The 13,246-nt window shown below is 36.8% G+C and overlaps 1 long non-coding RNA gene across 1 annotated transcript; it reads left to right on the top strand.

The window, feature by feature from the left end:
* The first annotated feature begins 8,636 nt into the window (after positions 1 to 8,636).
* LOC109122172 (uncharacterized) lies at positions 8,637 to 9,259 on the top strand. The gene is made up of 2 exons (XR_002029625.2): positions 8,637 to 8,957; positions 9,065 to 9,259. It is a non-coding gene; the product is annotated as an uncharacterized LOC109122172 (long non-coding RNA).
* The last annotated feature ends 3,987 nt before the right edge of the window (positions 9,260 to 13,246 follow it).

The raw sequence follows: 13,246 nt of genomic DNA, 5'->3' as shown, positions 1-13,246 counted from the left end.
TGCACTTCGTACCGGCTTCAGTGCCTGGGATGTTCTCAACTAGAAGATAAGGAGGTGCCTGTGTGGAGCCACCAGTCTCCCATCCTTGGAGGTCAATCCCACATTCCATGTAGTCAGCACCCGCCATTGCAAGAGCTTCAATAGACATGACTTCTTTCGCTTGAGGTTGTTTGTTGATCAAAAGGCGGTAAGTTGTTATCCCTATAGACAAATGACGGACAGGAGAGGTATATATAGGTTAAGGCTCCATGGCTTGTTTCTCTATATATTATCAAGTCTCCAGTTTGGAAAAAGAAGTCACACGGATGTTGCTTGTCCCATGTGAATATCAACACACCCGTGATCCCTCCATCACTCTCAAATTTCAACCCCAATTGGTTACTTACATTTGAGGAAGTTGTAGTCATGTCTATCAAGCTAAGATTAGGAGGATATATAGCACATTAGTTCTCAGCCCTTGCTTGGAATGAGTCTAAATATTGAATTCTCATTGATGTCTTTCCTCGCATGTGGTATATACTGGTAAAGGTATGTGAACGTGGACCTGGTAGCTAGAATTAAATTGGTTTCTGAAGTTTCTCATTATGTCATATATGAGGTATAGAGCCACATTAAGAATGCTTATGTCATATATGAGGTATAGCGCAGATGTCAGAATCATGGTCTTAAAATCTTGTATTGCCCGTGAACAGAAATTTCGATGTAGTACTGTATTTCTCCTTTGTCTTGATGTGATGAGTCTGAAATTTAAACATTATATTCAGACTACTGATTTAATTATTACCTATTGTTTCAAAAATGATTTGATATATGTACAAAGTGTTTGGAAGGTCTTAATTTGAAGTCATAAGCATGCTTTAATAGAGAAATATGAAATATGATGAAGGAAATGAAAGCATGCAATAAGGATGCAGCCAAGAATTTGCCAATCTTTATGTAAGAGATAGAGATCTACAATCAGAATGGAAAGCAGCCGTTGCTCTCCATGTTTGCAACGTGTAAAATTCAAGGCTGGAAGGAAATCAACTACTAACCCTTTCTGTAACTTATTCCATCTGCTGTATTAGGAAAGTGTGATATTTTTCAACATTGTAACTCTCTTTGAAAAGATATACAACATATAAGCAACCCGTGTAGTTCGCTCTTGAAAATTCTATTCCTTTCTATGTGGTATTAGAGCAGGTGAACTTGAAACAATCCATGGCGAACCCAGAAACCGCTCTTAGCATCTAGGCCTTTCATCAGTGCTCGAGCCTCGTCGTCATCAAATTGAATAAGTCCAACCTCCTTTTATGGTGCTCACAAGTTCTCCTCCTTGTTTGAAGTCTCAAACTAGTTCATCATCTATCTGAAAACAGAAATACATCAAGGGAGATAATGGATCCTGAAACGAAAGAGGCCAATGATCAGTCAATACATATATGGTCACACTATGATGGTTACTCACCTCTTGGCTCCTTGGACTTTTGACAAAAGAAGTGATGCTTTTGTTAGATGGAATGGAGATTGCCTATGACATTTGAAACTCTTTGGAAGAGAAGCTTCTACTAATGACCAAAGAAAAGGGGGTTACATATGACCAATAAACATTGAGGATTGAAGAAAGGCACAAGGTCTCTTGATGAATACCTAAGGGAGTTCATGTAAAAAATTCCTCATATATTTTTTCATATATTCTGTACAGAGATGAGTATGGTTATATACCAATACAAAGAGAAAAAATTAGAAGCTAAATTAGCTATACACAAATCATGTCTGTTATAATAGTTGACCCTTAACAGATGGGATTCTAACAAATCTGGCCTATAATTTTTCTAATCACTGACAGCTCACGCCAACACTCCCCCTCAAGTTGATGCATATATATCTTTCATGCGCAACTTGTCAAGTGAGCTGTAGAAGACTTTTCCGGAAATAGCCTTTGTAAGAATGTCTGCCAATTGATCTTTAGACCGAACAAATGGAAATCAAATTACCTTTTCCTCGAGATTCTATTTGATGGAATTTCTATCTACTTCCACATGTTTAGTACGGTCATGTTGGACTGGATTATGAGCAATATCAATGGTTGCTTTGTTGTCACAAAACAGGTCCATTTCGGAACTAGGAGCAAAGCCAATCTCAATTAGCAACCTTTTAAGCCAAATGAGTTCACAGATGCCCTTGACCATTCCTTTGAACTCAGCTTCAGCACTAGACAATGCCACCACTTTTTGCTTCTTGCTTCTCCATGTAACAAGATTTCATCCTACGAAAGTAAAGTAGCCTGATGTGGATTTCCTGTTAGAAATATTTCCAGCCCAATCTGCATCTATATAACCCTCAATGTTTAGATGATTATTTTTTGAGAACATAAGCCCTTTTCCAGGAGAGGACTTTAGGTAGCGAAGAATCCGAATTACTGTATCCATATGATCTTCACTAGGACAATGCATAAATTGACTCACTATGCTTATAACACAGGCTATATCTAGGCGAGTATGAGATAAATAAATTAGCTTACCCACTAATCTTTGATATCTCTCTTTATTTGTTGGCACATGATCTGAATACTCTCCAAGTTTATGATTCTGAACAATTGGGGTCTTAGTTGGTTTCCAGTCTAGTAGTCCCACTTCAGACAATAGATTTAACACATATTTCCTTTGAGAAAGAAATATACCTTGCTTTGATCTGGTTACCTCAATTCCCAAAAAATATTTGAGTCCTCCGAGGTTTTTCATTTCAAATTCAGTTGCCAGTTGTCCTTGAAGTCTAGAGATCTCTTCGATGTCATCTCCTGTAATGATCATGTCATCTACATATATAATTAGAGCTGTTACCTTTCCTAGCCGGTGTTTCAAGAATAGAGTATGATCTGAATTGCTTTGGGTAAAACCATACTTTCTCATAGCTAAGCTAAACCGACCAAACCATGCACGGGGTGATTGTTTTAGTCCGTACAGTGCCTTTTGTAACTTACACACGACCTCAGTCTTTGAAGATGTCATGTATCCTGGTGGAATATCCATGTAAACTTCCTCCTTTAAATCACCATGAAGAAATGCATTCTTTACGTCAAACTGATGTAACGGCCAGTTCAAATTTGCTGCAAGAGATAACAAGACTCTGACCGTTTTCAGCTTTGCCACAGGTGAGAAGGTTTCTTGGTAGTCTATGCCATATTTTTGTGTATATCCCTTTTGGTGTGTAGCATACCCCACAAAGATACACCGAACAGCACATGGATCAAGCTTGGTTCGTTGATTTTTATGGAGATGGACGAAAGCAACACAACCAAAGATTCATGGTGGAAGTAGCAAGACAGTAGGCAAGGAAACATGTTCAGAAAGAACTTGCAATGGTGTCTTGAATTGCAGCACTTTTGAAGGCATACGGTTTAATAGATATACTACCGTGGTAATAGCATCATCCCAATATCTACTCGGCACATGTGCCCCAAGCAAGAGAGCACGGGCTGTTTCTAGGATAAGCCGATTCTTCCTTTCGGCAACCCCATTTTGTTGGGGTGTTTGAGCACATGACGTTTCGTGAAGGAGGCCATGGATCGCAAAGTAATCCTGAAATTTCTTATTGACATATTCACCACCATTGTCAGAGCGAAGGATTTGAATTTTAGCTGAAAATTGAGTTTGAATCATTGTATGAAAAGATTGAAACATGCTAAACACATCATCCTTATGTTTCAACAGATATAGCCAAGTCATATGAGTACAATTATCGATAAATGTCACAAACCAGCGAATGCTATAAGAGGTGGTAATTGGAGAGGGTCCCCAAACATCTGAATGAATTAAAGCAAAAGGAATATCACTTTTATTCAAACTTGTGGAATAAGAAACACGGTGACTTTTGGCTAGAATGCAAGTATCACATTTAAAGTCAGAGTCAGGTGACTTGGAAAATAAATCTGGAAACAAGTATTTCATATAGCTAAATGAAGGATGCCCCAAGCGTCGATGCCATAGCCAAATTTGTCTCTCCTTAATGCTTGCGTGGTGCATATGATGAGCCTGACCAGAGCTGAAGTCATCCATATAATATAACCCCCTCTTCTTAGTACCACGCCCAATGATATCCTTGATGAGAATATCCTGAAGAAGACAAAAGGTAGGATACATTAGTGTAACACAATTTAGTTCCTCAGTAACTTGTCCTACAGACATCAATTTATTTGAGATGGATGGAACTAATAAAGTATTAGATAAAGAAAGAGATGGTGATACGGCAACAGTTCCAGCCCCTGTAACTGGATATGTAACCCCATTAGCATTCGCAATATCAGTTCGCCTTGGTTGGGTAACTTCAATAAAATCATTTGAATTGAATGTCATATGATCCGTGGCCCCGGAGTCAATTATCCAGCCATTGTCACCATTCTGGATAGAACTTAGTAGAGCATAACCACAGTTACCTTGATCATTGAGATGAGTTTCATCACTCGAAGACTTTATTTGTGAGGTAAATGATAACTGAGGTGTTGCAGTTACCAGGGCAGCTCGACCAAGCCCTTCGTTAGAGGCAACATCACGATTTTTTTGGGCCTTGTACTCATTCCACCAGTCTGGGTACCCATGTAACTTGAAACAGGTTTCACGGGTATGTTTCATGCTCCCACAATGAGTACAACCTCCTCCTTCTGATTAGGTCTTGGCTCTGGTGTTGGTATTTAGTTTTCCAACTCCTGTAGAGCCATTTTTGGATAACTGTAGAGAGGGTGGTTGTTGTTGTCCTATCTTGACTCCTTTTGATGCCATAACAGCTCCAGTCGTGTCTGTACCTATGAGCATCACGGCCCGCCGGATCCCCTCTCATCGAACATGAGCATAGGCCTGTTCTATGGTAGGAAAAGGTTATATCTATAGCACATCACTTTGAATCTTGTCTAGTCGATCATCCAATCCATCAAGTAAGATATAGACTCTATCTTTTTGTAGGATTGTATTATATTTTTGTATATCAGTGGCACAATTCATCAGGTTAGGACGCCGAAAATCAATTTCTCTCCACAAGCCTTGAAGATCATTGTAATATTTTTCAATGGATCCTCCGACTTGTCTCATTTTAGTCACCCATTTTTTTAGATCATATACTTGTGAAGTATCAGTTCCATCAAAGTAAGTAGTAGCAATAGAATCCCATACCATTTTTGTAGTTGGGAAGCGAATGAAATTATTGATCAAGGTCGGGTCCATAGAATTGATCAGCCACCCTTTGACAATTGCATTCTCAGTTCGCCATCGTCGAAAAGTCGGATCTGTAGGTTCGGGTTGTAGGAAATCACCATTGATATATCCCAATTTGTCTTTGCCTGAGATATACATCTCAACAACTTGGGACCAGAGGACATAGTTGGTGCCATCCAACTTAATGCCGATTTGTGCAGCGGAAGTATCATAGGTCGGTAGGTGGGTTTGAGTTTGATTTTTGGTCAAGACTTCAGTCATTCTTGCCGTCAAATATTCTAGGATAGAATTTGTGGAGTTGCCACCAGTTTGTACCACATCATTTGGGTTCACCATGGCTGCAAATCAGTGTTTAGAGTTGGGTTTGGTTGTAGAGCAAGTCCTAGGATTATGCTCTGAAACCATGTCAAAAATTCCTCATATATTTTTTCATATATTTTGTACAGAGATGAGTATGGTTATATACCAATACAAAGAAAAAAAATTAGAAGCTAAATTAGGCTATACACAAATCATGCCTATTATAATAGTTGACCCTTAACGGATGGGATTCTAACAAATCTGGCCTATAATTTTTCCAATCACTGACAGCTCACGCCAACAATTCAAAGGTATTTGTGATGCGTTAGTGGCAATTAGAAAACCAGTAAGTGACTTGGACAAAGTTTTTCAACTGCAAGCAAGACATGCAGTTCGCTCTTGAAAATTCTTTTCCTTTGTATATAATATGCAGTAAATTTACTAGGGACATGGCGCATGCTATCTACCTTAACTTTTTCATTGGCTAATATCTGTGAGTTGTCATTTAAATATTTTTAGGTTATATATAGTAGTTTAATGTGGGCAGTGGTTTTTGGGATAACCACCTATACTGTATACCGATGCCAAAAATAGCAGAGAGGAGTTTGTCTTGGGGCATAAAGGCAGCTGCATTAGGTGGGGAAGAAGACAAAGAGGTTTGGCGGATGTTACAAAGTAGAAATTGAAGTAAAGCCATACATTTGATTTTCATTGGCTTATATTTGTGAGTTGTCCTTTAAATAGAAATGGAGTCTGTACCGCGATAGATCAAGTATAAAACTGCAATTATCATTGTCAATAGGGAAAGGGGGGTTAGTACAGAGAAGCAGACATTTAAAAAGTCATTTTGGAATTGAGGAAAGGAGATTTGCATCTCAAGTTGTAATTGGTGGAGTTGGTAATGAATGATGAGGCTTCAATCTGTATATAATATCCATCCTTATAATCATCGATACCCTTATTATCGCTCTCATAATCGTCATTCCTCTTGACCACACTCTTCTCGAGGTCCTGATCGTATGCATAATGTTTATGTCAGACATTCTTTTAGCAGGCATAATATTGCAACCAAATCATCTGATTGTGGCCATCACCTTCGTTGTTGTTTCTCTGATCAATGGACTTGTTCAGATATCGAGTAAATGGGTGGTGGCAGGTCCAATTCTTTAACCTCGATACCACTTTCATGGTAATTCAACCTAGATATTCCCAGAGATTCCAATGAAACCGACATGCCACTCTTGTAGATATTAAGTACAAAAGTAGGATTATAATCTTATATAAATTGGCAACTTGGATTATTTGAGAATTGAGAGACATCACTCCAATTATTCAAACAAGAAAGGTTGTCCACACTAGTATGTATGTATATGATCTTTGCCAGGAAAAATAAAATCTTCTAAATTAAGAATTATGGATTAGGATGATAATCCATCCATCACTATACCAAGTTAGGAAAAAAGAGGTCACACGGATGTTGCATGTACCAAGTGAATATCAATATACCCGTGATCCATCCATCACTCTCTAGTTTCAACCATCATTGGTTACTTGCATTTGAGGGAGTTGTAGTCATTTCTATAAAGCTAAAATCAGGAGGATATATAGCACATTAGCACTCGGCCTTCACTCGGAGTGAGTCTTACTAGTGAAGTCTTATTGATGTCTTGCCTCGCATGTGGTATGCATGTTTATACTGGTAAAGGTATGTGAACGCAGGACTGGTCGCTAGCTAGAATTGAATTGATATCTGGAGCTTCTCGTGTTAAGAATGTTTAGTCATCATATATGAAGTATAGAGCATTAAGAATGCTTATGTCATATATGAGGTATAGAGTAGATGTCAGTATGGTGGTCTTAAAATCTTGTATTGTCTATGACAAGATATATATATATATATATTGCTAGCTTGTAGGGGCGAAAGATCAAGTGCATAAACCTCCATTCAACTGTATTTCTCCTTTGTCTTAATGTGATGAATCTGAAATTTAGGCATCATATTCGGACTACTGACTTAATTATTACCTGAAACAAGGATTATGTATATATATTCACAAAAAAGGAAATCCCCAGGAGAATATTGAACAATTTCCTTTTCTGTGACTCCTAACTAACATTCCTAATAAATTGTTAACATGATGTTTTCTTCAAATCTTTTCATCTTTCTTTTCAAACTGCCATATATATATATATATAGACTCAGACCTCTGAGCTTGAGCTTGATGGTAAAGGAGCTCAAACAAGCTAAGCACCACTAGAGCTTCTCATGAGAAACTCATAACTTCCTAGACCTAATGTTTTAAAATATGATATATGCACTAAGTGTTTGGAAGCTCTTAATTTCAAGTCATAATGTTTGCAGCAAGCTTGCTTTCAAGATTTATGCACTATCCTAGTCATTTACATCTTGGAGTAGCAAAAAGAGTCTTGAGATATTTGCAAGGCACAGTTGAACTTGTAATAAAAATAAATTAATTAATTCTAATTATGTCATTTTAAAATTTATTTATTTAATTAATAAAAATATAAAAACCACCATTATAATTTTGTTAAGAAGTATTTTTTTTAATTTCATTTATATGATAATTAAATATTAAGAATTCATATATGCATTATCGTTTATTTTATATTATTGAATGCATTTGAATTAAATAAATTATAGTTTTAATATTAAATGTTACTATCACTTCACTTTTAAATTTTTTATATTTATCTTTTTAATTTTACTTAATTTTGAATGTTTTTTATTTTAAAATATTAAAAATATAAATTTATTCAAAAAATACTAAAATATTTAAAAAACAATAATTAAGTTTAAATATTTTTTATATTAAAATTAATTTGATTAGATAAATAATAAATTATTAATACTGTTATATCTTGCTCCATATTTTTCTATGTCAATTATAATTAAAAAATAATTTTAACATGTGTATTTTTGTTTTTTTTTTTTTTTTTGTTGAGTTTTTTCAAATATTTTCATGAATTTTAAATAATTTGGTTGATTGCATTTTACATGAAAAACTTGTGCATGTGATTGTGCGGAAATTGAAATATAATTATTTGATGAACAATGTTTCAAAATGGCATAATTGGTTCAGCTTTCTATCATATCTAGTCCCAACAGTTTGATACTTTTATGCTTGCTTGTGAAGGTCAAGAAGCTTGAAAGGGAGAAAAGACTAGATGTTATTGTAGATCGCAACCTAAATCGGAACTATGACATCCAAGAAGTGGAGATGATGATCCAAGTTGCATTGCTCTGTACACAACCATCACCAGGCGATCGTCCAGCAATGTCAGAGGTGGTTCGGATGCTTGAAGGAGAGGGGCTGGCTGAGAGATGGGAAGAATGGCAGCATGTGGAAGTTAGTCGTCGACAGGAGGCTGAGCGGCTGCAAAGAAGATTTGACTGTAGGGAAGATTCACTCTATCACCATGATGCTATTGAATTGTCTGGTGGAAGATGAGGTAATGGATGAATCCAATCTCATTCTCCTTACTTCAAAGCCATATAATTTTCTTTCAGTAGGTTAGCTTCGTCTCCTTCTAATTGTATTTTATTTAAAAAATTACAGGAAAAAGAACCATGCCTTGAATATTTTTGGATGGATTTCTGGTTCCAGCTTTTCTCCTTCGCTAAATTTTATTTGGAATTCTCATGTGTGTACGTGATTCTGTGTGTTTGAGCAATACTCAAACAATCCAAGGCCTTGTATTTTGTATTATGAAGCTTTTTCTCTATGTTAATATTGAATAGTGCCTTTTGAATCCGTGCTCGCTACAAAATATTTCGGTATGCTATTTCAATTGTGTGATGAGAGGCTATAGGCATGAACGAAATTACCATGAACAATTGCTAAACTGGGAAATTACACAATTGATTTATTTTGACTTAGACATAGAAGCAGTATTATTTATGATTCTCAATGACCTGGCTTCATTTCATTTCATGTGAATCTATGGGTTATAAATTCTGGCCCTATAGAATGTGAATTTTGTAGTTACATCATATTTACTGCACTTCAGGAGTCAGGCTCAAAAATGTCAAAACTGGGGAGCTGAGCCCAGTTTTGAGTTAGAGCTATATGTTGAGAACCCACATCTTCTTGTACAATTACCCCACTTAAACCCGCTGTTCTGTGAATTTTGACATAGCTTAGGTTGTTGCAGTTTTCTTGTTCAACCCCACAAATTGGCAGCTGAGAGACATTGAAAGCAACCACTGCTTCACCTGCCATTTTTCTAAAATCGCCTTGTCTAATACCATTGCTTTCAGCTCCTATCTTTTGGTCTTTGCTTGGCTAGAAGATACATTCTGTGGTATCTTCTGCAGGTCTCTATGGGCCACCTCTTCAAGGTTGATGCCACACTTGATGTAGTTGTCTGAACTCAATCTCTCTATTTCTATCTCTATTTGGAAGATTTCTCAGATGTGGTTCCAAATGGTCTGAATTTCTATTGTAATATCTGAGCCATGACTCCAGTGGGCTATGGTGTTTCTTGAATTTCTCTCCAGTTATGTTAGGCTGCTGAGAACCCAGTAGTTCCATTTATCTACCACATGTCCTCTGATGATTGATACATTTGATATGATATAAATTAATATTGGAATTAAAGCGTGTTTGATAGTATTTATATTCGAAGTGTTTTTGTTGAAAGTTATTTTTTTTTTTAAATATTTTTAAGAAAAGAAAATCACCTATCCAACTTCTCTTTTTGGATGAATCGTTCACATCAATCAAATATATTCACAATATAACTTTGAGTACATTGCTTAATTAGAATACATCTCTCATTTCTGAATTCTGATTGCATTAGAGACCTATTCATGGCAGCAACAGCTTTAGCCCATTCCCGCATCTTTGCTTTCGCCCTCTCTTCATTAGCCTTTTGCTTATCATCATTGCAATTCGTACCGGCTTCAGTGCCCGGGATTTTCTCAACTAGAAGATAAGGAGGTGGCTGTGTGGAGTCACCAGTCTCCCATCCTAGGAGGTCAATCCCACATTCCATGTAGTCAGCACCCGCCATTGCAAGAGCTTCAATAGACATTGCTTCTCTCACTTGAGCTTGTTCGTTGATCAAGAAGCTGCAGGTTGTTTGTTATCTATCCATTTAGACCAAGGAGGACAGGAGAGATATTTATAGGTGAAGACCCCTTGGCTTGTTTCTCTATTATCAAGTCCTACACGGATGTTGCATGTACCAAGTGAATATCAATATATCCGTGATCCACCCATCACTCTCAAATTCCAACCACAATTGGTTCCTTATATTTGAGGGGGTTGAAGTCATGTCTATCAAGCTAAAATCAGGAGGATATATAGCACGTCAGCACTCAGCCTTTGCTTGTACATATACTGGAAAAGGTATGTGAACGCAGAACTGGTAGCAAGAATTAAATTGGTATGTGAAGCTTCTCATACATGAGGTATGGAGCAGCGGTCAGAACAGTGGATTCTGCGCCCGTGACAAGAAATTTCAATGCAGTTGTAGAAGTAGCGTTAAATTTAGGTTTCATGCACCCTAATCATCGCAATTCAACGGTATTTCTCCTTTGTCATATGTCAATCTTAAATTGAAGCATCCTACTCCAACTACTAATTTAATTATTACCTGAAACAGGGGGTTATATATGCATAAACAGAAAGCAAGAAATCTCCAGGGGATTGAACAATTTCCTTTTCTTTGACTTCCTAACTTTCATAATAAATTGTCAAACTGATGTGTTCGTCAAATCTTTTCACCTTTCTTTTCAAACTGCCATATGTTCTTGGATTGTATAAATACAATTAAACAGTAAGCCCTACGTTTACTTTCAAAATATGATTACTAGGATCTCTGAGCTTGAGCTTGGCCCTAAATTGTCTGAGCTTCCATCGAAATTGACATGACACTTGCGGATTACCGATGCAAAGGCAGGATTATAATCTTATATAAGTGAGCATTAACTTAGATTATTTGAGAGTTGCAAGTCACTCCAAAATTTTAAAACAAGAAGGTTGTCCACATGTATATATTATCTTTTCTGGGAAAGAGAAAATCCTCTAAAGAATTATGGATTGGCATGATGGTTAAATGGAAGAAAGAGAGAGGAATAAAATCTTTAAAAGTAACATTTATCATGTGATCGTTCTTTTGACTGCAATCTTGTTCTCATCAAATAATGCTTACATGGTCATGGAGCTGATTTGATGTCAGCTCTTACCAAGTTCTGATTTGACGTCAGCTATTACCGATGCTGTTGTGATGCTGCGACTAGGAAATTAGTTACGAGTTTGAATATGTTTTCCTGACTGTTCTATATACCACGTTATCTCCCCCTCAACAAGTAAGGTCAAAATGATTACTCTATTGACTGTAAGCCTTTTCTTAGGCTTACTTTTCCTACAAGTTAAAAACATTGGTTAGAGCCCTCATCAAACTGATGCCAGCTGTTACCCCTGTGGGCAATATTGTAGCTAAAATTGTTGAAGTTAGTGAAATATGTGAAAAAATAATTAATATTAGGCATAGGCTAAATCAAATTTGAATTGCAGTACCATGCGTTATGCCAGCTAGCTGTAATAAATAAAGTCGCCATGAAACCAAGGCTTGGTGACAATTCTCTCAAATTAACTATGGAGTAGAGTTCATCCTCAGAAAAAAGAGAAGGAAATGATCTTCTAGCTAAAATGGGGAAGTACATGATGGAGATCAAATGATTGAATCTTTATTTTTCATAAATGTTTTGGGGTGTGCCTGCATTTCACATGAAGAACCTGTGCACATGATGCTGTGGAAATCGAGTATAATCATTTTATGTCCTGTTACCAAAATGGTACACAATTGGCTTGTCGCCATCATGTCTGGCTTGATGATGCCTTTTCAATGAAGCATATAGTCGAAAAATTACCAAGAAAAGATATGATACTTGAATCAAGTCCTTGTATTTTGTATTATAGACCTGTTCCTCATTGGACTTCATGCGATAATCCCATGTTAGATATGTTAGGCAGTGTGTAAAGGGAGAATGAATTCAATCAATGACCTTGTGTTCACATGTTCATGCTGTTACATGCACACAAAAACAAAGAAGGTGAAGATGAAATTTGGGTATTGATTCTTTGAACTTTTGATATAGAGGGTGTACAATATGATCCCAAAACCCAAAAAACCATGTGATATACGATTACTTGTTTGGATGGGCAGCTGGAGATTCATTTGGAGGGAGATATACACTCAAAATCTCCGTGGATAGAAAATTTATTAATACAAAGTGCAAACAATTTAAGCTACAAGATGAATTCGTATGATGTCTCTGTGGACATTTAGAATATAAATGCTCTTAATCCAAGAAAAATGTATAACTTTTCTCCCTTACAAGAATTTGACGATACTTGAGTTCAGTTGGTCTTCCTGAAAATGGTAATACGTACTTCAGCACAATGCTCGACCCAGCCAAGTGAAAAAGTTGTACACAGAACTTGGTTTTCAATGGGACGTGGGCAACTTCTCTTTTTGTTTGTTTGGATGAATTGCTCACATCAATCAAATATATTCACAACATAACTTTGATTACATTACTTTATTAAAATACATCTCTCATTTCCGAATTCTGATTGCATTAAAGACCTATTCATGGCAGCAACAGCTTTAGCCCATTCCCGCATCTTTGCTTTCACCCTCTCTTCATTCGCCTTTTGCTTATCATCATTGCACTTCGTACCGGCTTCAGGGCCTGGGATGTTCTCAACTAGAAGATAAGGAGGTGGCTG

This window comes from Vitis vinifera, chromosome 7, assembly GCF_030704535.1.
Source record: "Vitis vinifera cultivar Pinot Noir 40024 chromosome 7, ASM3070453v1".
NCBI classification, from domain to species: domain Eukaryota; kingdom Viridiplantae; phylum Streptophyta; class Magnoliopsida; order Vitales; family Vitaceae; genus Vitis; species Vitis vinifera.
The sequence above is the reverse complement of the archived record's forward strand: the minus strand, read 5'-3'. Positions and strand labels throughout refer to the sequence as shown.